This window comes from Choloepus didactylus, chromosome 7 (genome assembly GCF_015220235.1).
Source record: "Choloepus didactylus isolate mChoDid1 chromosome 7, mChoDid1.pri, whole genome shotgun sequence".
Classification (NCBI taxonomy): domain Eukaryota; kingdom Metazoa; phylum Chordata; class Mammalia; order Pilosa; family Megalonychidae; genus Choloepus; species Choloepus didactylus.
Genome location: NC_051313.1, coordinates 37,685,162 through 37,713,022, shown reverse-complemented (window position 1 = coordinate 37,713,022; position 27,861 = coordinate 37,685,162).

Here is a 27,861-nt window from a genome sequence, read left to right as displayed (position 1 = left end):
GATGTACAGTTGCTGAGAGAAGCTAAGAGAGACAGAAGCACAGAGACATTTTGGAGAAAGTCATTTTTAAATGCAACCCTGGAGCAAAGGACCAGCAGATGCCAGGCATGTGTCTTCCCAGCTGACAGAGGTATTCCTGACGCTATTGGCCTTCCTTCAGTTGATGCCTTAGTTTGGACACTTTAATGGCCTTCGAACTGTAAATTTGCAACCTAATAAATCCCCTTTATAAACGTCAATCCATTTCTGGTATGTTGCATAACGGCAGTTTTAGCAAACTGGAACAGTAAGGAAAGGAAGATTAGTTATATTAAAGAAAAAAAAAAAACTGATGAGACTGAATGATTAACTGAATGGGACATACAAATGAAAATTAATTTCCAAGTCAGTATTTTGAATAGATAAAAAGCTACCTGTAATTGATACTTATTATTTTTTTTTTCTTTGAAAAGCATGCCACTTTCCCTATTCTTCTGGAATAGCTCCCACCTCCACTTGAAGATCTTCTCCTCCTTGACACCAAATAGCTCTGGTGGTGGTGGCCTTAGCCTCCTCATCTCCTCCTCCCACCATAAAGGTGGTCACATGACCACATGACTCAGGTTTGTCTAATCAGGGATCCTCACCTCCTAGCTACAGTTTGGTTTAAGGGATGGACATATGATCCAAGATGGATCAATCAGAGTCCTTATCAAATATTTTTATTTTGGTGGAACGTGGATGATAAGCTCTTTTCTCTAGGTTTTTGGAATTGTAAGGACGGAATCCCAGAGCTGCTGGTAGCCGTGACCCCTGCTAAAGATGAAGTCTAGGAGAATAAAGCTGACAAGCAGAGAGCACAAGGTGAAGGACACACATAGAGAAATAAAAATAAGAAAGAGAGAAGACCATTGAGTGTTCCTCACATTCGAGCCCTTGATTCAGCCCCCAAAGTCCTTAAAATTATCTATTTCTGAATTTCTTCCTCAATTCAATGAATCATGCTTGAGTCCACCCAATGAATCTTATTATATTCTTAAACAGTTTGAGTTGGGTTTCTGTCATTTGTAACCAGAATTCTCATTAGTATACTTCCCAATTAGGTTGAAAGATTATTATTATAAAAAATGAACACTTTTGTTTAATTTTTAATCAGAAGTGATACACCTGTAGATATGTTAATCTAACTTGAAAACTACAAAGAGTTTATGTTTGTGGTGAAAATAAAGGCCTAGATTTTAACACTTCTATTTTTAAAAATGCCTGGGGGTGGTAGTGTACAGAAGGTGATTTCTAGAAGAAATATATCAGAAATTACTATTACATATTTCATAAGATTCAACAAATCTATAAAAAACAGTAGTTTTGTTTATGATTACTTCTACTGAATTGTGTTTATGACAATTAAGTAGTCATGTATTATAATGCATTGCAAGAATATTGAGACTATATGATGTTAATGTACAACTTAGCAATACATAAGAAATTAAGAACTTGTGATTTAAAATAGTATTTCAATTAAGTGATAGAAAAATCTTCAGAATTTGATTTTGATAAGTGAAAATACAATAGGAAAAAGATTTAAGAAATCTTGGTAGCAAATATGAGAGGAATATAATACAATCCAAAACATCATCTCTTGGCTACTTGGGGCATTTATCAACTTTCGTGGTCATTTTATCCCTCTTTTCTCTTTGGAAATTTTTTATGGGTCCTAACTTATCATCTGTTCCTATAAATTTTGCATTTTCTAAGCACAAGTGCTAAAAGTGGTGGCCAAACATGCTATTTGTTGGCTAGAAAGTATTACATGGTTTGCTTGCATATTTTATTAACTTATGTTATTGCCCATATTTGAATGATCAAAGAATAGAGGGAATCAGAACAGAAGATGAAAAATTATTACTCCATTTTCATCATTCAGGTTGTCTAAAATTCCATCCCTCTCAAGTACTATCTTCTCAGTCTGAGGAGCTTGGCTTAGTCAAGTCACTTATCATTTATCTACTAAAAATATCATCATTTGGAAACTTATTCATAACTTTAATTTTTCTTAGGAATGTATCAAGGGTCTAAGAAGAAATGTTGATTAAGTGGCAGATCTCAAAATGTGGTCTTGGAATCCCTGGGTGTCCCTGAGATCATTTCAGGGGCCCTATGAGGTCAAAGCTATTTTTATAATAATATGAAAATGTTATTTGCCCCACTATATTTTAAGTGAATTGATAAGTATTTTTAAATTTCTCAGTTTCTATTTGAAATATGGTAAATATTGATAGATATAATCTACTTAAGGAAAGCTCTTTGGAGTTCTCAATTTTTAAGAGAGAAAAGGGGTTCTGAGACCAATAAATGTGGGAATTGCTAGTGTTTTGTAAAATATTACCGCAGCCCTACCAATCGCTGTGGAAAAAACAAAGTTAAGCACTTTGCTCAATGAATGATCACGCACATGATCAAGTCCATGAAGGGACATTGTAAACTGAGAGTGATCATAGCTGTGAAAATGAACTGTGTGAGAAAACCCTCACTCTGCAGTATCCACCCATTTTAAGCACACCTCTTTTCAGTTACATGAGGTATATAGCATTTAACAAAGACTTCCTTCTTCTCTTTTCCTTTCTTGTTACCTTCAGTGTTTAGAATGTCCATTGGGAAAGAACCTCTCATCTGATAATTACATACACAGGTAGCAACAACTGTCATACATTTAGCTTTGATCATTTGGGCTGATAACATGATCCTGGCAAATAACTGCATGTAAGCTTAGATTATGAAACATGGAGATACTGCGTAGTATACCTATATCACCTTAGAGTTGGCATTTGTGGCTTCTGTCCACGCAGGAAATTCATCTGGAGCCAGTGAGCTGAGAATGCTCAGGAGGAATGTAAATAGAGAAACAAACTAAATTCCCTCACAGAATTCTCAACATCATTGTTTCAGGGTAGAAAATACTTAAGAGATTACATTCAGAATAGACTACATAGAAGAATGAAATATTTTTCAATTCATTACAAACCAACAGCACTCTGAAAAGGAAGTTCTGGAGACGTAAGAGAGGGCAGCCACGACCCCAGTCACCACCAAGTCGCTATCCACGGGGTCTCCTTAAGAGGCCAGGTCTGTGTCCATCAGTCTCAGGGTTTGATGTACATCTGCTCTGTGTCTTTGTGTGATGCTGAGAGGACTTCCCACTGATGGAAGTCCAGCTTTCCCAGCTCATAATTATTTTGGATACTCAAATTGACAGTCCACAAAATAATAGGATCAAAGGGTCAAGGTTATGTAAGGCAAAGAAAGGCTGAGGAACTGTTTCAGATTAAAGACAACTCAGGAGCATGACTGAATGTAATGTGTGGTCTGGGATTGGGTCCTGGACCAGAAAAAGGGCAGTCATGTGACAGATGGCAAAATTTGAATAAGGTCTCATAGGTTAGATAATATTAATATTAATGTCATGATTTTGATAGCTGTACTCGGGTGAATGGCACAAGGAAATTCTATGTACTACTTTGTAACTTTTTTATAAGTCTGAAATTAGTTTAAAATCAATGTTAAACAAATAAAGATATATATATTTTGGGTGAAAACATTGCTACTCTGAAGGCATATCTAGTGACTCTATACCTCAGTATGGGGTAGTTGTTGAAAGTGCATGTAGTGGCATTAGAATTCCTGGGTTTGAATCCCAGCTCCATTACCTGCTGACAATATAACTTTCAAACTAATTAATCTCTAGGGCTTCAGTTTTTTCCTCTGTAAAATAGAGAAAATAATGCTCCTTACCCTTTGGTATAGTTGGAAATACTAAAAGAATTTAGGCAAGTAAAATATTTAGAAAAGTATCTGACTCAATAAATGTTTGTTAGAAACATGAAACTTATTTGTGCACTAACAAGTGTTATGTAGGGAATATTAGAATGAAATACAATATTATTGATTCTCTAGGTAGAAACTATATATACAGCTAATTACCAGCTATGTAGGAATTTAGACACATTATTGGTCAAGGAAGAAGCAAGTAGATGTAATTATGGAATTTCTGACATTGCTCCAAGGGAATGCAGGCATAGAGAGGTTAGGAGGTCAGGGGAAACTGTTAACGAGACATTTCTAGAATGTTTGAACTTTTGACAAAGCAATTCACTAATAGACGGAGAGCATTTCTGAGAAATAATGTAATGTACAAGAAATGAATTCCCATTCAGCACATAGATCCAAGAAAAGTTTGAGGTTTAGTTCTTGAAAATTTTATTTTTTACTTGAGCATCTGTTTTGAACCATCTCAGTGCACACAGAGGGGAGAATGTGGTGAAGATTAGCCTTAGAAACCTCAACATTCCAACACACCAAGGCCTGCATGAATGGGGGATGAATTTCAAATAATGTCAGCCATTAGCTGTGAGACGATATGCTGTGGGAAAACTGAACCTGGGCTCATAAAATCCAGTTGGTCTGGCACAGTGTCGCTCAATGCATACAGATTACACCCTTGTGGCTTGGCTATTAAGACCAGCTGTGGTGCGCTGGACTCACCAAATTTTATATCCTCCAATTTTTCTCATTCTAGAAATCCAGCACTTATAGAAACTTTGAAACCCATCATTAGGCAATAAAATTTGTATAATGAACAATAAGTTTAACAAAGTAGTATGAGAAGTAGATCACTGAAATTGAACAGGGGTCTTAATAGGTTACCTGGCGCATGCCTTTATTTTCAGACTGTAATCCTTACCTATCCTCTAAAGAGAGCTGAGACTAATCATGGCTGTGCCATCCGTGGTCCAACCAGGAAGAAGAAACCATTAAATATTTTAAACAAGAGAGAAGAAATCCAGCAGGTCACAAAGTGGAGGTGGTATTAGCGGAACCCAGAAAAAAAGGCTGTCAATTGTGATCAAGGATTCAGTGCCATTAAGGTAAGGGGTGTCTGGTAGGGAGCTAGAAACATGTAAAATGCTGCCCGAGGCAGAGAAAGAGATGAAGTACTCTACTTCTCCCCTCCTCCTACCTTTAGTTTTCCACCAGTACTTCCAACTGGTCAAACATGGAGGAAACCAACTGGCAAGGGAGCCAGGAAAATGTAGTTTGCAGGAACAGGGCAGGGATGGATCTGCAAGCAAACAGGCACTGCCCACCCAAATGCTTCTGCCCAGGTCTGAAAAAAAAAACAAAACAGAGTGCCTGCTTTGGCCTAAGCACTGCCTGAGAAGAGATTTCCCCAGTCAGGTGCTGTTCCTTTAATTTTCACAGGAATTCTTTGAAGTGGTCATTATCATCTCAGTTCTGTAAGTGAGGAAACTGAATCCTGGAGAGGTTCGGGTCTGTGTCTGGGGCTGCAAAGTAGGAAAGGAATGGAGGCCACCTGGCTCTACACATACTTGTGTTCCTCTCCTTTGTATCTGTTCAGCTCTTAAAGGCTCACTTTATGTTATTGTGCTAGAATTATAGACTTTAAAATGCCAGAACTAAAAGAGAGAACAGAACTCATCCAGTCTGATTTTAAAGATGAGAAAACTGGTCTGGAAACATTTGCTTAAAGGCACGTATCTTGTACTAGAATGGGAACTAGAACTGAAAGTTTCCTTAAGAAGTTGAGTAATTGCATCAATATTTAATGTACGTCATCTTTCCTCTTGCTCTCCATTCTAACCTCCCTACCCAAAGTCCATTTGACACAAACATTAATGACCAATGAAGAGTTTCTGAAGAATTTATAGTAAAGAGAGGAGAAAGGGTTACATTGCACATCCTACAAACAACAATCTAAAAAATAATGCATTTGGTATTTCTGTTCTTTGTCCATAGCATCTCCGCTTGTGTTTAAAATCTCTGCATTTAAGATTTCTCATTGTTGCCTTCTCCTTAGAGTACTCAGTCCCCCTGGCCTCCCTCCCCTCCTCTCCCTTCCCCTCCCCTCCTCTTCTTTCCCCTCCCTCCTCTCCCCTCCTCTCTCCTCTATTAGAGCAATTCCACCCCACTCCCAAACTTGCATACACTCATCTATGTAGTAGGCAAAAAGAAGGAAAAAATTGAAAACCATCTCTCTCTAAAGAACAATGCCCAGTCTCCTTAAAAGGCAGAACAATGATAGTCTGCTGCTACAGTTTGACATATACTGTGGGGTCTTGCCTTGTTCATTAAATGGTTGATGAAAATGTCTCTTCCAAAGAGATCTCTAACTCTCATGCTAAAAATAATATTCATCCCAGCTGCTAAGAGATAAGAACATTTTCTCCATATGATTATATCTAGCAAAACAGCAGCATAGACAATGCACTAGAAAAGTGGTTTAGATCTGTGCGTCCCATATGGCAGCCATAGACACATGTGGTTAGTGAATGCACAGAAGGTGGCTAGTTTTCACTGAGATGTGCTGTAAGTACAAAATAGTCACTGGATTTCCAAGGCTTAAAATTTATATTGGATATTTTTATATTAATTGTATGTTAAAATGATACCATTTTGAATATATTGGTTTAAGTAAGATATAATATTAAAATTAATTTTCCCTGTTTAGCTTTACTTTTTTAATATGACTGCTAATGAAGTTAAAATTACATTTGTGGCTTGTATTTGTAGCTTGCACTGTATTTCTTTTGGGACGCATGAGTTTAGATCTTGGGCTCTAAAGTTAAGAGATTTGGGTTTGCATCCTAGATCAGTCACTTATTAGCTGTGTGCCTTTGAAATTATTCAACTTTTTAAAACTTGTTTCCTATTCTCTAATATAGAAAATTAATACCTACCTCATAAATGTATTATGAGATTATGTAATATAATATATGCAAAATACTCAAAATATTCCTTAGCATATGCCAGGTGACTGATAAAGGTTAGCTGTTATATTAGCTATGGAATGGAACTAAAAATAATAAAATACCCAACATTTTTATTATGAAGTTGGTATTTATGTTGCAAGTTATTTCTAGAGTTTGACTTAAACAAAGGAGAAGATTTAACTTGACTTACCAAGATCTACTATAGTTCATTTTAGGGCCCTATTGATGCCTTATAATGAATTTAACTTCCCTTCTTTTCCGAACATTTCTTTTTCCATAACAGCTTGTTACTTTCAAGGAATTGTAGCTGCTCTTTGAAAATCCATGGGTGAGTTGTGTATCTTCTGAGATTTTTCTTCTTATTAATTACTAATGCTTCTCCACAGACTTCTGATAATTCATTTCTTCCATTTATAAAAGAATTTAAAATTTTGCTCTTAGTCATTTGGGCCATTCTGTACTGTGCTTGCTGAAGCTGTGCCATATATGTACCCATCCTAGTACCTGATAAAAAGTGGGACAGGCACAGCAAGTCAATAGATTAGTATGTAATTTTACAATCCATTCACTCAGGACAGGTACCATACAAAACCTGTTGTGTAAAAGCAAAAGGGTGTCTGTCAATAGACTAACTCATTACACTTAATTTTTGGTAGGTTGTCTTATAATTCTTAATTTACATCGTATATGAATATTGCCTCAAATCCACTGCAATTTAAAAAAAAATTATTAGCTTTCTTATTCTTTTTAAAAAATTAGATTAGTTGTAGATTTACAGGAAAATCATGGTAAATATAGAGTTACTACTAAAACCATGAATTATCTTGGTACGTTTGTTACTACTGATGAAAAACTATTATAATTGTAGTATGAACTAGGATCCTTGGTTTCATTAGCTTTCATTATTTGTATTGTACAGTCCAGTGGTTTTTATAAAATTGTTATTCTAGTAACATGTATACACCCAAAATTTCCCCTTTCAATCACTTTCAATTATATATTTAATGCTAATTATATTCACAATGTAAAGCAAATTTTTGTGCCTAAGATATTTTGTCTTCTCTTTCTATCAATTCACATGCCTAGTAAAACGGTCTGTTGGTACTCTTGTTTTTATATCATTTAAAAATACAGCTGGAAATAAGCAAATAACTAAATAAAAAGCACAGAGTAGACACTCATGTGTTAGTGTGACTAAATGTTATTTCAAAATTTCCATTCTGTGGCCACTGAATTCTCTTTATCTCCATACTGTTATTAATTCATCAGTGCTCTTTCAATAGGGAATTAGAACTATCATATCATTTTGATGATGAAGAACAATAACGATATAATACTTAATTGATATTTTCAAAGTACTTAAGCCAGGGAAACAGAAGCTGCTTAAATTGCATTAGTTTTTATGAGAGGCAATGTAAAACCAGAATGTGAGTGAATATACTATGCATTATTTATAATTAGATACCTCCCAGTTAAAAACCTGGCATTGTTTATTTTCCCACACAGTTGGCACTTTTCATAAGTAAAAGCATTTTGGGGACAGCTGTCTCTGTGGGAAAATTGTCTCTAATTCTGCAAAGGCATGGTAGTTAAAGGATCCTTCAAGAGAGCTTTTTATTTTATGTATGTACAGCAGTTACTCAGTTACTGCTTCCAGCATTTGGGGGAAAGTCATCCTAAAAATGAGGGGGCTAACGTAACTGAATTTATTAATAAATGTAAAGTAATTATTTTATTCTATTAAGACTTAGAGAAAATTTTAATTTTATATTCTGTTCAACTTTACACAGATGAAATTAATTGAATTTATTATTTTATACACATACACGAATCATTTCATTGAACAAACAGATGCCTGAGTTAACTCAAGAGACAAGAGAGGAAGCCCCCATTCAGAGCCATTCTGAAACAAGAACAGAGCCCTGAAACAAGAACAGTAGTGAGGTGAGTGGAAAAGGGAATGCGGAAGGAACAATTAAAGGAATCCACAAATATTGCACTTTTCTCTTACAATTTGGATACCACATCCTGTCAAGGTAGGCATTTTGTTACTGTACTAGCAATCTATTTCTGCATTAAAAATTATCCTCAAACTTAGTAAAAACAACATATGAAAGCAATGAATACATACTACTTCTCAGTGTTGGAGAGAATTTTGGGAGCAGCTTGGTTGGGTGGTTCTGGCTCTGGCTCTTTCACAAGGTAGCAGTCAAGATATTGGCTGGGGCTGCTGTCATCTGCAGGCTGGACTTGGGTGGACGATTCACTTCCAAGGTGAACGCTCACAGCCCTGGTGAGGTGATGCTGGTGATTGGCAGGAGACCTCTCTTCCCAACCACGTGGACCTTTCCAGAGGCTTTAGTCATTCAAGGGAGAGCAAGGTAGAAGAGCAGTGCCTTCCCAGACTTGGCCTCAGAAGTCACATGTTTTCACTTCCACCACATACTGTTCCTTAAAAGCAAGTCACCAAGTCTAGTCCATATTCAAGAAGAGACTACTGGACTCCATCTTTTAAAGAAAGGAGTGCCCAATAATTTGCAGATGTATTTTAAAATCACGAGTTATTGAAAAAAAAAATTGTGTTCTGTTTTGTCTATGTCACAAGGGTTTTGAGTAAGGTTTAAGTATGAGAAATCATGTGATAATTTGAACTTTCAAATTCTAAATGGTTATAGGAATAGAGAACTATATTGGTATTATTATTATTATAATTATTATTATCTATTATCAAAGTAGTGTACTGACAGAAAATGGCAAGTGCTGGAGTTTTACAGTGCTGGGAAATCTGGAAAGCAAGGGGATGTAGTGATGAAGAGGAAGAGCTAATTTCATCTTCCTGATTACTAGTGAGAAGAAAGTGAAAATTTCTGATAGTGAGGAAAAGAATTATTATTGGATAGATTATTAAAGGCCAAAACTGAAGTGGAATGGAAGTCTGAAGGGCTGAAAGATCCATTAACAAGAGCTATCGTGCCAACACACACATACAAACACACACACACACACACACACACACACACACACACACACGCTTTGATCACAGTTCCTGTCTCAAGTCTCTCTAGGCCAGTGATTCTCAAAGCATAGTTCCTGGACCACGCACACTAGTATCGCTTTGAAACTTGTTAGAAATGCAAATTCTTGGTCTTTACCTGAAATTTCTACTGAATTGGAAACTCTGGGCTGGGGCCTAGCAGTCTGCATTTTAACAAGTCCTTGGGTGCTTCTGTTGCATCCTAGACTTTGAGAGCTGCTGCTCTAGGGAATGGATAACAATAGAAGGCCGTTAAGAAAAGGATGTAATGTGATTAGAAAGATACTTTCAGTATCATTGTGGAAGATCGCACTAAGGAGAGAGTATGGGCTTGGCAAGTAGTTAGGGAGAGATTACAATAGTCCAGACAGGAGATAGGGGGAAAAGTGCAGCCCTGTGGATGAAGAATGGAAAATGAATTGAACAGTAACAATGATGATGTTGTTGTTGATGATGATGATGATAGTGGTGGTTGGTGGTGGTGATGATGATAGATGCAGCACTGCTCGGTAACTGGTTGGATGTGAGCAGTGAGGGAGAGAGAGTCTTCGAGGAACTCCGAGCTTGAGTGACTGGATGGAAAATGATACTTTCTGAGATGAGAAAGACAAGAAAAAGAGAAAGTTTAGGTTGGTATGGGGGAATAATGAGTTAGTTTTTACTTGTTGAGTCAGGAATATCCTGGTGGAGATAACTGTAGGTAGTTGCAGGTAAAAATTAGTTGTTCAAGAAAGATTCTAGTGCTTGGGACATAGAATTCAGAGAACTTGACTTGTGGGTGAAACCATGTTAGTGGATGAGGTATTTCAGAGTTTGCATTAGCTCAGTAAAAAAAAAAGAGAAAGAACAATGGGAAATAATTAAGTGATGGCTGACAGAAAAGAAGCTATGAAGACTGAGAAGGATCAGTTCAACAGGAGTCGCATAGAAAGAGATACTGGAAACCACCATAAGAGAGATGTTTCCTGGTGTGAAATGTGGATGGGAGGTCTAGTAGAATGAGGGCCATCAGACTCTATTGACCAGTAGTTATACCATTATTTGCTTCAGCAGAAATGTGAGGGGGGAAGGCCTGACTGTTGTAGAATAAATGGAAAATAAGGAACTTGAATATAGACTACCCTTTAAGTAGAATTTCTTTTATTTTATTTTACTTAAGGGTGAAGCATATGTGTGAGTGTGTGTGTGTGTGTGTGTGTGTGACAGATACATAAAATACTAAAATCCTTAGCCTGAGCATGGGCTGGGATGAGTGAGAGATTAAATCCACATGTTTACCCATAAACCGTCACTGAGGAATCTCGGAGGGGGTGTGATGAAGAGCTCAGATGGAAGGGATTAGCCTTGAAGAGGCAAGGGAACACCTGTTGTTCATGCTTAGTCACCTCTCTTTTCTCCAAAGTAAGGAGCTAGACAATTAATGTCAAGGTTGAAAGGAGTGGATGGGACATTAGGAGAGTGATAGGAGTTGGGTTTGTCTGCTGAGGGAATGGAAAGTGGATCTGACCAGGAATGCATGCAGTTCCTTTAATTTGTAATGGGGCTTTGAGGACGCAGCTGAGGGTGAAAAGGATACACTTGAGATGCCTCCAATTAGCATGGCTATATGCCTTTCTTCAGTACTGCTTACAGTTGTGGCACAGAAATAGAAAAGTGTGTGTCAACTGATCCAGGGTTTTGGAATGGGCTGGCGGGTGAGGCACACTAAATTTGAGAGCAAGGAAAACCAAGAGCATTCATAACAGAATATGTGCAATTAGGCCAGACAATTGATGGAACCTGAGAAGATGGTGGCATCAAAGGATAGAGGTTTCCACGAAGTATAAATTTAGATTTAATGAGAGAAAAATACTGGAAGAAGTGATTGGATAGCAAGTTAATGTCAGATAATTTTAAGAGAATTTTAAGATCAGAGAAGTTTAATATTTTGAGCCTGCCCTAATCACAGGTGGTAACTCTGAATTGAGATGTGCTGTAAGTATAAAATGTCTCATATTTTGAAGATTTAGCGTAAGAAAGAATGTAAATTATCTCATTATTTTAAATATTGATTACATATTTAAATTATAGTATTTTGGACAAATACATGTATGCATACATAATCTCTTACATATTATTAAATATATAATAATTGTATATTTATGATAATATATTAATGGATGATATATAGTATTAAATTATTATTATATTATTAAAATTAATTTCGCCTGTTTTTTTTTTTTTTACTTTTTAACATGACCACTAGAAAAGTTAAAATTACGTATGTGAATTGCATTGTATTTCTATTCGATGGTACTGTTTTAGCAGTTGTGTACTTTGAAGTTCAAGACAGTTTTTCAAAATGTAGTCTCTTGCAGATCATTTAATGGATGTTTGGGGCATAAATATACCAATATTTTGAAATAAGCAGAAAATTATCACAGTATAAAAGCAGTAAGCAATATTTTAATATGGTTAATAATAATGGTCATTGTTTAATATGAGTGAGGTAGATTTTCCCAACTTTGCCCTAGAGTTTCTGTATCATGCTCAGTTATGGATTGCTTGATCTGCAGAATAGGAACCATACTCAATAGCTTTTAATTCTTATTCTTTGTTTTACATTAGTCCTTTCTCAGAATCAGTGGTTGGCTGTATGGAAATAATTACTTGGTAGCTGTCAGGTGGTGTTGGATATTCAGATTCAATACATGTCCAGAAATATAGAGAGATTTCTCACTGACACTACTTCCAGTGCAGTTAGCAAGCATTTCCCACTCAAAGCAGAATTTGGAAGATAAATACAAATACATTTCTAATTTATTCTTTAGTTGCATTAATCTCTGGAAATTATATTTTCATTTCTTCAGCTTTGGAATATGGTTTAAAATAAGCTAAATATGAGTGGAAAATCATGAAGGGTCAGGGAAGTATGAAACTTTCTGCACTCAACCATGACTCAGTCTTTGTAAGAAATCATGTTAATTTTTCTAATGATTCCCAACATGAAAATGTGTTGTTTTGACGTTTTAGTGATAAATGCAGGTTATTCAAAGTGCAGTGTTTGAGAAAGCCACTTGAAATAGTTATACAAAGTATCAGTGTTATTAAGAAGTGTTTGTGTTTTATTCCCTATTTCATAAATGGATGTACATGTCCCTTCAATAGCAAGTGACTTCCTTATAATTACTGTTCAGTTGATTGCTCCTTAAAGTATTAAAAGTCACTCACCCAGTGATCCTATGTAATTGTGTTCACAAAGTTTCTTATTTCTTTCAATACTGAATCTACACCAGGAGATACAGTGTTTCCTCCCAATAGCTGCTTGTAGGTAAAGATGTGTAGTGATTTATATTCAGGTGCAATTAGTTTTATTTGTGTGTCAACATATTCTGTTGATAAACAAAGAGACGGAAATTAGGTCAGCAATGATCTAAAATAACTTTGCCAGAATATAACTGTTTTGCAGAATAATCACAATGTACCAAAAATCACATCATTTTCAGTGTAGACTTTCAGTGATAAACAGAACAGATAGTCACCCAGCACATTGGCCTCATATACATGACTCACACATACTAGGACCTAATTCATGCTCCACACATGAGTAACTTTTATAGCACTCTAAAGCAAAATATCTGTTAGCACACAAACCTAACAGGAATTGTTCTTCTAAATTGTATGTCACTGATACCAAGCAAAATACACTGGTATATTTTGCATTTGAATAATTTTGCATTCTCCCCAAAGCTCACGCACACTCACACAAGCACATTTTAAATTAACTTTACTGCTTGTCTTATAAACTTCTCAGCAAAAGTGTATCTTATGCCTGTTTATGCTATAAGGCATATGATTCTGAATGTGGTCTCTGATGTTTTATTTTCCTGTCTGCCTTTGATAAGCAAATTCATCAGTTCTCTACTGGAAAGCATTTGGTTTTTATTCTGGAAAAACTCAATTGGTTTACCAGATAGGCCACTGAGGTTTTTTTTTTTTTCCCCAACATTATAAAGCTTTTATGGCTTCATACCATTATTTGAAATACTTTCAATAGAAAATTCACAGAGACCAATCAATCACTGGTTCAGTCAAGTTCAGTTTTCAGATACTGCTTAGGATGTAGCCTATTCACACTTTCTCATCTATTGATGTGACATGCTTACACATGCAGATCCACTTGCCCTGCGTACAGAAGGTCACATCATATGTTACCTTGGAGTTTGGTTCACTATTTATTACTTTACTGTTTATAGTAATTTGTTGATTACTTTTGGCACTTTTATGTTTCAATAAACCACTTTAGTCATTGATCCATTTTTTTTAATTGAAAATATAATAACAACTGAAAAGAAAAATAGATAAATGAAGAGAGAATACAGTAGTTAAGATGACTCTAAATCTGAATGTTGACTAAAATAGACTGACCATTTGAGTTGCTGACACACTTCAAATATGCACTTACTTTAATATGTGATGATTATTAAGAACATAACAGAATTCTGGCACTTTTCATTCTTCAGATTTCAAGTCTCATCTCTTTTGAAGGGCCTTCCTCCACCTCTGTCTTCACTCTGTGCCTCCCAGTCCTCAAACCCTAACCATTACCTCTGTCACATTACCGTGATATGCTGCAATCAATTTATGTACTATCTTGCCTGTAGATAGCCTCCTCTTCTAAAAAGGAATCTCCAAGAGAATAGGAATGTTGACTATTCTGGGGGGAAAAGACACACATACCCTTTTCAGAAGATATGAAACCTCAAATTTATTCAACTTCATAGCTAAGGATTCTCTGATTCCAGGGAGATCCCAGCAGAACATATGGGCAAGGAACCTTACAGAGAGAGACAGGAGCAGATAATGACTGTATGAACACATGAATGTTTTCATCCCAGATACCTTGGCAAGGATAAAGAACCAGATTTTGTAATATACAGAAGCCGAGGTTATGGACTCACCATTGCTGAAACAACTTCTGCTGCAGTGATAAGGTCATATGACAGATTTCATACCATTATCTTTCCCAGCGGTGACTGTTTCTCTGACTTTAATATTTTCCGGTCACTGCTGCATTTCTACTACTTATAGTACTGACTGACACAGAGGAGGAGCTCAAGAAATATTTGTTGAATAAATGATTATTACATTTGACTCCTTAACATTTTTTTACTTTCTTTTCATTTCTCCTCCCTCCTCCCTCCTTTGCAAGTTTATGAGCCACATGAGAGCCAAATCTTGTCTGTCATATTTGCTGCTGTATCCACTGTGTCCATGACAGTGTCCAGCACTTAGTTGATGTATAATGAATATTTATAGATTAAATGAATTCTGTTTGTGAAGTGAATGTAAACAAAATTGTTTCATTGCCTTTTGCTTTGAAATAACACATCTGCTAACATCGTTGGAGACTGTCAAAGGTCTCTGAGTCACACCATGAAACACTGGTTAGAATATATCCATGAGAATAAGGTTTCTGAAATATAGGAAAAGGTTATTGGGATAGAGGTTAAGGATGTACTGAGACGTCTAAGATGCCTGCTCAAGGTGGACATTGGCATGCTCTGAGATATTGTCAGTGAAGAGGGACAATGTGAGTCAAGTGTTTAAGACTCTTCAGTAAATGTGAGGAGTTACATGGAAATGGATAGATGAGATTGTAGAAATGAGGATGGAAAGAGGTCAACTTAGCCAGATGGAGAGTGTTTGAGTTTTCTGGGACTGCTATGACAAATACCATCCACAGATTGATTAAACAACAGAAACTTATTGTCTCACAGTTTTGAAAGCTAGAAGTCCACAATTAAGATATTGAAAAGCATTGCTGTCTCCAAATCTGTAGCATTCTTGTGGTGACAGTCAATATCTGCTTCTGCCACATGGCATTCTGTCTCCTCCTCTGGCTTCCATGTTTGGGTCCAACTTCCTTTGCTTATAAGGTTTCTACTCACACTGGATTAAGGCCTACCCTGATTCAATTTGGCTTTAACTTACTGTGATCTTTGAAGATCCTGTTTATATATGCACACCTACAGGACTGGAGGATGGGACTTGAACATATCTTTGTGGGGGATGTAGTGCAATCCACAACAGAGAGGAAATATGATGTTGTGAAGAGATCACAATTTAGGGGTTCAAATTCCCACTCCACTTCAAAACCTAGGTAAGTTATTTAACCTGTTTAAAACTTGCTTTTTGGGGGATTGTGTGGAGATTAAAAACCACTACTTCATGTAGGTGATGTTAGAATTATGGGAAATAAAACAATGCCCTTAGACAATGCCTGCCATGATATTATCTGCTCATAATAAATGAGCATTGTTCTGGTTTGCTAAAGTTGCTGGAAATGCAGTATACCAGAAATGGATTGGCTTTTACAATGGGAGTTTATTAGTTCACAAATTTATAGGTCTAAGACCATGAAAATGTCCAAATTAATGCATCTAGAGGTAGATACCTTCTCTGAGGAAAAGGCTGATGGTGTCCGGAACACCTCTATCAGCTGGGAAGGCACATGGCTGGCGTCTGCCAGTCCTTTGCTCCTGGGTTGCATTGCTTTCAGCTTCTGATTCCAGTGGCTTTCTCCTTAAGTGTCTGTGGGTTCTCACTTAGCTTTTCTGGTGCAAACTCTGGGCTTCATCCCTTAGCTTAGCATCTCCAAGTGTCTGGGTCTGTGGCAGCGCTGAGCTCTCTCAGATTCTGAGCTCTCTTAAGGACTCCAGTAAACTAATTAAGACCCACCTTGAATGGGCAGGGTCACATCTCCATGGAAATGATCTAATCAAAAGAGCCCACCCATAACAAGTCTGCACCCACAGGATTTGATTAAAAGAACATGGCTTTTCTGGGGTACCTAATCAAACCAGCACAGGCATGTAAGCGAAAGTACATCCCATCTTTTTAAACAAGAGTGAAAACAATAGTCTGAAAATATTGGTGGGGATTTAGAAGAATTTTGACCCTTGAAATACTGGGAGAAAGAAAATGAACAGGTTCTATTACAGAGGAAAGAAGTAGTGGAGACATATTTGGTGAAGAGACTGAGTTGATCATAAAATATACCAGCAATGGAATGGAGATACCCTTGGGTCCACTGGAATTGATTTTCAAAAGGAGGCTCAACAGAGGGAAAATGAGAAGATCTGGGTTAACCTTTGCCAGTCTATGCCAGCCTTATGTCTTGGGAAGAGACTGAATTATAGAACATGGAAGGAAGGACTTTGTTTAGAAATGTAGGCTAGACTTAGAAACTTTAGGATTCCATTAGAATTTAGGAACACACACATTTTTACTTCTATAGAGTTTGAATCCCAGTTATTTGTGAAGTGCTGAAAGTTATATAATGGTTAGTTCAACCTTGGATTTCAGGGCCTGGCCTCCACTGGCTTCCAAGGGGCAGGACTGGAGGGAGATCTGAAGCATTATTCCAAGTGCTAGTGACTTTCAGGAGTTTCTAAGGAGAACAATAAGTATAGTGAGTGAATCCTTTGCATCTTAGCTCCTCTGATTATGTCCAAGAGTGCTATTTGGTATGACGGAAGCAATATGGAGAAGCTGAAAAATTATGGGCTATGTATTTAGAGAAGAAGGTATTTGAATCCCAGCTTTTTTAGTGGTGTAAATTTGGAAATTTACTTAGCTTCATGGAGATATCCTTTTCTTATTTGTAAAATGAGGATGATAACTACTTTTCTGGGTATTGATGAGTATTAGGATAACATGCACATGCTGCCTATTATATTACACATGGTGAATGGACTCAGTTCATTTCTTTCCAGTGCGTTTATAAATTTTCATCACAATTTTGAGAAATGGTTTATCTCATTCTTTCAATAGTCAACAAATATTTATTGAGCATCTACTATGTACAAGTTATGTGATGGGTGCTAGGAATATTATGTGAAAAATGTCAGTATGGCCACTAACCTCACAGAGTTCATGGACTTATGTATATAATGGTCCAGGATTTTTAATCATAAAAATGCAAGGGATTAAGTCTAACTTCTGAGTAATCAAATATATATTTAATCAGGCCATTTCTAATCAATGCTAATTTGCAATATAATCTGACCTTTAATTAAAGGGGTTTTCCTCAGTGGCAATATGCATACTTCTAGAGCATTGAGGAGGAGAGTTTGCACTCCATTTGTCACCTCTTCTTGGGGGCATTATTATTTTAACCCTTACATTGAACTATTTATAATGGGATGCAAATATTATTAATGTAATGTTAATCATATAAATAACATTAGCTTTTATACAGCCCTATTCCTAAGTAGTAATATGCTGCCTTGTGATATGTGAACCTGCTGTTAGGATTGTGAATCAGAGTTTCACAGTCAAAAGGCTGGGAATTCCATATTTATATGCATTTGAAATCTAAAAGATGGAAATAAAAGGGATTTTTCTCCATATAAAATCAACTCTGAGGAAAATGCATGCAAATTTATATTCTAGTCACCTCATATTACTTTTTTTTTCGCGAAAGCAGAAGACAATGTATGCATCAAGATGAATTCAGTATCTTTATATATTCAAACTGGGAATTGTAAGACAAATACATATTCCCAGGCAATGCGATCTTTAATCACTGAAGCAGTTCATTTCAAAAGGATCTCAGATCTCTCAGAATATACGCTTTGATATGGATCACGTCACAGCTTTACACAAAACACTTATTCAGCATAAATTGGCCTTTCAGAGGCTGCCACTGCCCTTCCCCCTCCACTTCCACTTTTCATGCTCCCTTTCTCCCTTGGGAAGAAGCCTGCTTGTTCCATTTGCGCTCAGCACCAGCGTTGCCATGGAAACTTGCCTCCTTTTCTGCCCCCTCCCTTTACCAAGTGCAGCGTTTGGACTCAATGCCAAGACCTCCTCTGTACAACCTCAATATTCTTTCAATGTTTAGACAAATCTGTTGGAAAATGTTGCTTACATTTTTTTCACAGAGTTATAGCTGCATGTTTTGTGAAATCCATTTCCCATGGATCTACCCATGTTCTAAAAGAGATTCCTTTTCCTCTGTTCTCCACCACAGCTTTAAAAACCGTTGTATTATTTGGTCTGATTTTTAATAGGGCATGTAAGGTAACTCAAGATCGCAGAGATTCTTCATCCTTATAGTTAATTTCATTAGGTCTTGAATTTAATAATTCATGTACATGATTTTTGTATTTTGGGGAATGAATTCTGTTTTTCAAAAATTGTGGCATTAATGCCTGATAAAATCTTGAACAGTTTTATTGGAAACAGCTCTCATATCTTAGAAGTCGATTGAAGTACATCTGTGGACCATAGGTTATTCTAACCATTATTATTCAGATGTTTAATAATCTACTGGCATTTCTTATTATTGAAACATATATTTAGATGCTTTTGGTAGTACATTTTATTCAGACTTGGATTGTTCATGGTTTATTAGGCATTTAATACACATTTATGTGGGCACAAAAAGTTATGTTCGTAAAATGACCCCCACCTTTAAAATGTCAATTTCACTTATAAATTTCTCAAATATAAAAAAAATAGGCCCAGGAAAGTATTCATTTATATAAAATCTTTATTGTAAATAAATCACATTAACGATGCTAGCCTTCCTACCATGCTGACACTGCCGTTTTCTCATGATAAAACATTTGTATTTAAACATTTATAGTTAAAACATTTAAAAAGATGTATCTTGTAACTCTGGAAAAATCCCTCTGATAAACAGAAGAGGGTGCAATATTTCCTCTTTGCAGTGTTGTTTTTGGTTTAATTCCTATTTCATCTTCTTTTCTAAACGTAAACCTCCTGTGTCATAATCTCTGCTATTGATTTTCTTCTCCTTTCTTTCTTCTTTGATGGGGGGAGGGGTGTCCAGTGGTGGTGAGAGAAGGACCACCCATTTAGACCAAGGACACAAAGGTTAAATTCTTTCTGGCTTGCTACTTTCTCTTAGGATATAGTTAAATATTAGAAATCTTTGTCTTCTACTGTATATTTTTACTTGCAACAATATTAAAAAAATTGACTGCACCACTTTACAAAGAAGCTGGGGCATTGTGTGGTCAGTGGGAGTGAATGTGTGCATTCTCCGGGGTCTGCCCTGTGAGAGAGTGTCCCTCCGTTGTTCTCACTCCGAGTTGAGAAGGAGCTGTGCACATCTGAATAACAGAGTCTTTTCGGCCTGGAGCAATCCTGGATTGTTACAGTCTAGAGGCCAGCCATGCTGTCACCGGCACAAATTGATTTAACCATCAATTGCTGTGGTCATTAAGGCTGCTAAAAGTCCTCGCCAAGCTGATGAATTGCAACTGAATGTGAAATGAGTCTCTAAGTCCGTTTCCCACCATCTCATATCAAAGGCTATTGTATCACTGCAATGTAAAGGGTCGGGGGCTCAGGCTGGGGTTCAACAATGGGCTCTGTCAAAGGATAGAGCTCCATTCACTCTGGCACTCCCAATTACAGTTTGCTTTCCATACCTTATTGTATAAAATTTGCATCCAGCTAATACATTGAATTATTGGCATACTTTGGTGTCAAAGGAGTCATTGAATGGTTTGTCCTTGAAATACATGGAATTCTAAGCATCTGGTGGCTACTGGGTTGTGACAGTGAAATGATTCCCTGGTTTTTCACTGCTTGCGAAAGGACTAATTTTCTCTCAGCTCAGATTTAACGCTTCTAAACACTATACACAACTTCTTCCACATTCACACATAGGAACGCATTTCTGGATTTTATTGAGGGGAGCTATAGGGGAGAAATGATACTGTTCCTGCCTAACAATGACATAATTAAATTTTTAAAGTGATTCATTATAATCTTCTTGGGCCCAAAATGGGAAAAACTGGAACTGCAGTTGACGGTTTTTTGTTTGTTTGTTTTTAGTTTTTTATCTGAAGAAAAGTTGTGAGTTAAAAAATAATTTTCAAAATGAAAATCGTACTTTGCTATAGATTTCAATGCCCAGAAGAACCAATTCATTTAGGAAAAAATAGATTTATTTTAAGTTCTCATGGTTAAGACAAAGAGCTATGAATCAATTAAACAATGGATACTTATACATTGCTATTAATGATTACTTTATTTACTCAATAACTAAGTACATGGAGATGAAAGATAGTGGAAAATTAAACTCTCCAAGCTCTGATATACTGCAATATGAGAAGGAAATTTCAAGAGATGATTCTGAGTTTTGTAGCAACATTAATATGCCCCCATTTTGGTGATAGTATTTTCCTTTCTCCTATCAGACAATCAACTGATCTATTGATTTCATTTGAACTCTTGAGTTAAATATCTCTTATAATTTTATTTAGACATGCACTTGCATAAGTGATTTGTACAAATTCATGTGAGAATGTTGCATTTACTTAAACAATTAAGTTAATATATAAAGGCTATGTAACGAGTCCTTTTTTTAAATGCAATTTTTTGATATATATATTCATATACCATATAATCCTTCCAAAGTATACAATCAGTGGCTCACAGTATCATCATATAGTTGTGCATTCATCACCACATCAATTTTAGAACATTTTCATTATTCTAAAATAAAGAAAAAACTAAAACTAAAACTAAAAATAAAAAAGGACATCCAAAATATTCCATACCTTTCATCCCCCTCTATTATTTATATATTTTTTGTCTTTATTACTTATTTGTCTATACACTTGAAAAAGGGAGTGTTGATTACAAGGTTTTCACAATCACGCAGTCACATGATAAAAGCTATATAGTTATACAATCATCATCAAGAATCAAGTCTGCTGGATTACAGTTCAACAGATTCAGGTATTTCCTTCTAGCTATTCAAATACACTAGAAACTAAAAAGGAGTATCTATATAATGCATAAGAATAAACTCCAGAATGACCTCTTGGCTCTATTTGAAATCTCTTATTGACTGAAACTTTATTTTGGTTCATTGCTTTTCCTCCTTTTGGTCAAGAAGGCATTCTCATTCCCATGAGGCCATGGCTAAGCTCATCCCCATTGCCAGGAAGATTTACACCCTGGGGGGTCACGTCCCACATAGATGGGAGGGCTGTGAGTTTACCTGCAGAGTTGGCTTAGAGAGAGAGGCCACATCTGAGCAACAAAACAGGTTTTCTGGGGTTGACTCTTAGGCATAATTATAAGTAGGCTTACCTTCTCCTTTGCAGGAATAAGTTTCATAAGACAAGCCCTAAGATTGAGGGCTTGACATTAAATTGGGAGTCCCTAATGCTTTTAAGACTATCAGGAATTTCCCAGGTGGGAAAGTTTAATATTTCCACATTTTTCCCCAGTCCCTCAAGGAGGCTTTGCAAATACTCTTTTATTTTCTGCCCATAATACTCTGGAATGTATTGGGGTATTACGTAAACCTATACAGAGTAACAAGATCTCATTCCCTATTCTAGGTTCCATGTTGTTTAAATAAACAATGTAATTATGTTGTTTAAATAAACTGACCGTACAGGTTAAATTAGATAGTGTGCTACAGAGAGTATAAATTTTGTACCAAATAAACGTCTCTTAAGTAACAGTTAAAACTCTGGAATAGATGTGACTGCTGTAAGAGCTTACAATCTAGGAACCTTTACAATAAGCCTCATTGAGCATTCTGTACTCCTGCATCATCGATTGCCCAATCTCTGCCCACGTTCTATCCCTAATAACATATGCTCTTGAATGCAATTCTCAGCATTTGCTCATTACAGTTAGTTTATATTTGTGGGGCCTTAAAATAGTTGTTCTTTCATTTCTGGCCTATTTCACTCAACCTAATGTCCCCAAGGTTCATTCACTTAGTTGCTTGCCTCACAACTTCATTCCTTCTTGCAGCTGCTTAATATTCTGTTATGTGTCTACACCACAGTTCACCCTTCCATTCACCCATGATGTACCCTTAGGAACCTCCATTCAATGTAAATCATGACTATTGCCACCATAAACACCAGTGTGCAAATGCCTATTCGTGTCCTTGCTTTCAGTTCTTCCAACTATACACCAAATAATGAGGTTACAGAATCACATGGCAACCCTATACTTAGCCTCCTGTGGAACCACCACACTGCCCTCCAGAGGGGCTGCACCATTCTACTTCCCTACCAACAGTGAAGACGTATATCTCTCTCTCCACATCTTCTCCAGCACTTGTATCTTCCTGTGTTTTAAACAGTCTTATTCACACTCCATGCAATCCATCCTAAGTGAACAATCAATAGGTCCCAGTATAATCACATAGTTATGCATTTACCACCACAATCTATATGAGAACATTTCCATTTCTTCCTCAAAGAGAGAGGAAAAATATAAGAATAAAGAATAAAAAATATAAAAAAAGAGAAACAACAACAACAAGAATCTTATACCCCTTCCTTATATTCTCCTCTATTGATATTTAGCTTTGGTATATTGCCTTTGTTAAAATTAATGAAAGAATATTATGTTAGTCTTTATTTTTAATCCCAGTGTTTTTACTCATCTGTTCTTTCTCTTTTCCTCTTCCCAGATTTCACAGTGGTGTGACTTCAGCCTCTAATAGTTTCCAGGATGTGTAGAGGTAGCTCTGTCAGAGAAATACGACGTGGGAGATAAATGGAAGAGAGCACCATCTCTATTCCTGCAACCCCACACTCTCTAGATCTTTTCTTTCCCCAGCTCATCAATAGGGCTGAGAAGGACAGAAGTAGAAAACAAAATATTGTAATCGGGGTTAGATGAACACAAATTATAGAAGAAAGTCAGCAGAGCCAACAACCACCATAATGCCATGGAGAGAAGAGAGGAAGGGAGGTTTTACTTAAAGATTCAGGGTGCGGGTCAGGAGTTCAGGCCATTTAGATGTATTAATAATGAGCAGGCATATGGTTCCAGGTTTGTTTCTCTAGACTCTATTTACCATAGACTTTACATCTCCAGTCTCCAGTAACTTCGGGGAAAACTATCAGTAAGAACTGTTACATTTTGCCCAAGGTTCTAAATGACCCTTAAAGAATGTCATTGAATTCTTGTTTTTAAAAGAACTATTGTTCAAAAAGAAGGGAAAAAGCACAAGTTCCTGTGGTTAAAAAAAGAAAAAGAAAAAAATCTGACCTCAATTGCTTAAGCATTGTAAACCAAATGGAAAATCTATGTTTTATGACCCAAAGAACTATGGAATATTTTAAATGGAATTTGATATGAAAATCAATTCTTTTTATAATCTTCATTCACAGAACAGCATTGGAAATACTATCCTCATTTGCAAAGATGAAATGTACTGTAATACAATCTCCCAAATTCTCTTAAAGATGATTTGCCTCTAGCTATCTATTCTGGAGCAACAGTTTAGAATTTTGTTTTTTAACATTAATGTGGTAGCAAAATTTCTACATTTACCATAATTACTGTATTAATTTATATCTTAATTTAGTGAAAGATTTTTAAGCTAGGTTGATGCAAGAAAGAGCCCTACTTTAGTGTTACGTAACTTTAGGTTGTCTTGTACTGATAAAAGTTTAAATATATGTTCTCATTGAAAATGTACTTACAGGAATAGCATGGGACAAGGACTTTGTAAAGCCTCTAATCAGCTTAAATTTTTTTAACTTCAATTTAATAATATGTTACATGTATATACATTTTAAGACAGTTTCAGAGGACTTAAATGAGAATTTTATCATTTTTTTTCCCTTTTTTTGGACTCAGGAGAGCAAAAACCTACCTGCTTTGTTTGTGCACACTCAAATACAGTGCATGTCCTTGATAAATAGGGGCAGCTAATGGATGCTGCATCATCACACACTTATGGGATAGACAGGACAGAAATTTCTGCTCATTTTAAAGCTGGAGAAATTGAGTCAGAATTTTGGTCAATTTCCTAAAGTCACTTGATTGACAAAATGCAGATTAGATCTTTGATCCATCCATTATACGATGGTGTTTCCATAATAATTTAAGGTTGAAAGGATGATAGAGATAATCTCTAATCCATTTGGGAAAAAAATGGTGAACTATTTTCATAGCAAATTAGAGACCATTATATCTCTCTTTGTACATAGGCACATTTCCACACAGAAATCATAATTCTATATTAAGTATTACCTTATTTAAAATATTATATATATCATATATTCCTTTGAATATGCATTATATGTTGAATAACATCTTTGTTTTAAATTTTAATTGAAGATTTAAAGATTATCTCTTCCAGCCAAAGAATTTAAATTTTCAAAATGCATAGACTTTGTGAATACTCTACTTACTGTTTCCTTTAAAAGCATACTTATGTATATATAAAAAATTAGTTTATAAGTTACTTTTGATACCTAATGTTCTGATGAGGTGGGCATGGAAGGGATGGATAAGAATTTTGCTGCTTTTGTTTAAACAGCCTAAAAAATGTCCAAAATTATTTGGATATTTTATGTGCCAAACAAGTCTTTTAAAAATAAATTACACATTTTCTGGGCTCTTCTTCAGTTTGACGACTCATTTTTCCCTTCACATGAGGGAATTTTTCTTCTATTATTTCTTTTGCTAATTTCCTTCACTGTTTTTTCTCCATTTTCTCTATTCAGAAAACCTAAAGGTTGCTTGTTGGACATTCTGAATTTTCTGAATTGGTTCTCTATGCCTTTTATTTTTTATCTTACCTTTTCATTCTTATTGCCTTTTTGCTTCCTATTCTGGAAGACTGCCACAATTTTGTTCTCCAGATTCTACAAGAGGAAGTATTTTTTTTTTATTGTTGTTTTTTTTTCTTTTCTTTTAATTGGGACACTAAATACCAATATTAACTGCTTAATTTTTCCCAGATAATTCATCTAGGCACTAATCTCCTATGAATGTATGTATGTATGTATGTATGCAGTTTTGCCTAGGGTAAATTCTCTAGAAACTCTGTTTTTTTGTATGGAGACTGGTGAGTGGGGTGAGGCATTATCTAGTTAAAATGCTTCAAAATTAACCCCTGTTTTAAGCCCCACTTACCACTCCATCCTCCATACCAGCTAGCACTGAGTGTGGAGAATTTCTAGATTCCTGCTGGAAAGCCCTCCATTCTCAACTGTTGCCACTCAATATGTTTTAAAGGCCACAACTTTCTCTGCTTTGCTCATTTATCAAATATTCCATAACCTTATACCTCAATTAAATACATTTCTTTTTCAGTCTGGAGGTGAACTCTCACCCACTTTCCTCAAGTTTAGGGTTTATACATTTAAAATACACCTTAAACATTAGTTTACTCTCATTTCAGTAAGATTTCCTTATCTGGCATCTTGAACCAGGCTATTTATTTTAGGTCTTAAAATATTTTTTTATTAAATGATTGGGGGAAATTAGCTCAATTTTTGTTTTATTTTAAATAGTCTTTTATTATAAAAGATGATTTACAAGTATATTGCAGAGAATTAGAAAATATAGACAAGCAAAAGTTTAAAAAAAAAGACACAATCCCAGAAATCACCCCTTTATATCCTTCCAGATCCATCTGTTTGCCTACCAAACTACCTACACAGACACACAGATAAATATTTTTTTAATGAAAATGAAACCACACAGAATATACTTTTTTGCAACTTACTTTTTCAATGAATGCCACCTTCCCGTTTTAGTAAAGTTTCATTGCATCTCATACCCAGACCATATTCAAATTCTCCAAATGATCCCCAAATATTCTTTACTTTGCAGCTTATCATTATATTCCTTACATCTTTTAAAATCTAGCACAGCTTTTCTTTCATGACATATACTTATTGTAGAAACCTGACCAGTTTCCTTGAAGAATGTCCCACCTACTGGGTTTATCTAGTGATGTGATCCATTTCCTTCCTTCCCTATTTCCCTCTTTCCCTTTTCTCATTCCGTCCCTCCCTCCCTTCCTTCCATTCTTCCTTCCTCCCTTTTTTGTAACTGTATTCCTCTATTCCCTCTGTGTCCTGAGAATAGGAATCAGCCTCTGAAAGCTTGATGGGTTCAAGTTAAATGATTTTTACTAGTATGCATCATAGGTGATTTTTGGGTTTCTTGTTGCATCATAGCAGAGGACAACAGTATCTAGTTGACCCTCCAGTAGTACTGTGCAGGCAGACCACTGGATCGGATGATGATGGTCTGGTTCTCCATTGCACAGGTAGGTTTTCCCCTGAGTGATCAGAAAATAATATATCCTGTCTGGCTTCTCAATGATTTTCTTTTAATGATCTTAAATCCACTAGATAATACTTGCCTGGATTGATCATTTCATTAGGGTTTGGAAAATTATTTTTTTAGAATTCTATAATTCTTTCTACATATACTAGCTTAAGTATTCCATAAATTAGAGGTATTCCTCATTGACTGGGGCTATTTGGTTACCTTGAAAGGGTGGACAAATGCTAAATTCCTTTCTTTTTTTTTCGTCTGGTACATGAACTTTTGTTCAGGGCTTACCGACAGGGTGAGAAGTCATGGAGGGATCATAATGGCTCTTTCAGGCTGGGTGGGCACCACATTCGCAGGGGAGTTGACTGCATGATTAAAACGGATGGCAAGGCAGTTATAAGGGTTTGAGACAAAGACATTCCTACAGGTGCGAGCACAGGAAAAGAGTCTTGACAGGGGGATAGTGTGGTGATCAATAGATACCCACAACATTTGGGACCCAGGAAGCAGGTAGACTAGATTAACATTTCATGGCGGGAGGTCTGGGGTACATTTACATCTTGCTCTTTAGTGATACCAAGAGTTTCTCACCTTCTGCTTACTTTCTGTTTCACGTTTTAAAGTTACATTTTAAAGTTAATTTACCGTTTTTCTCTTTACTGGCTTACAAAGATGATAAGTTAAACATTAGCTGCCTAGGTCACGCAGACTGCTGTGCACCAAGAGCCGCATGCTTGTTTTGCTCAGGCTGCGAGTTGTCACAATCCACCCCTGCACAACAGTTTGCATTGACCATAGGACAGACTTTACATTCATAATTCACAAGAACAATACAATAAACAACATAGTATTAATATATTGGTACAGAGAGATAATAAGTCTATTAGCAAGTGGCGCTATGGCCAAGTTAATGAGTTCCACCATTTAGATGATTTTGCATATGATCAAGATGTGAGTTACATTTTGTGAATTACCAGG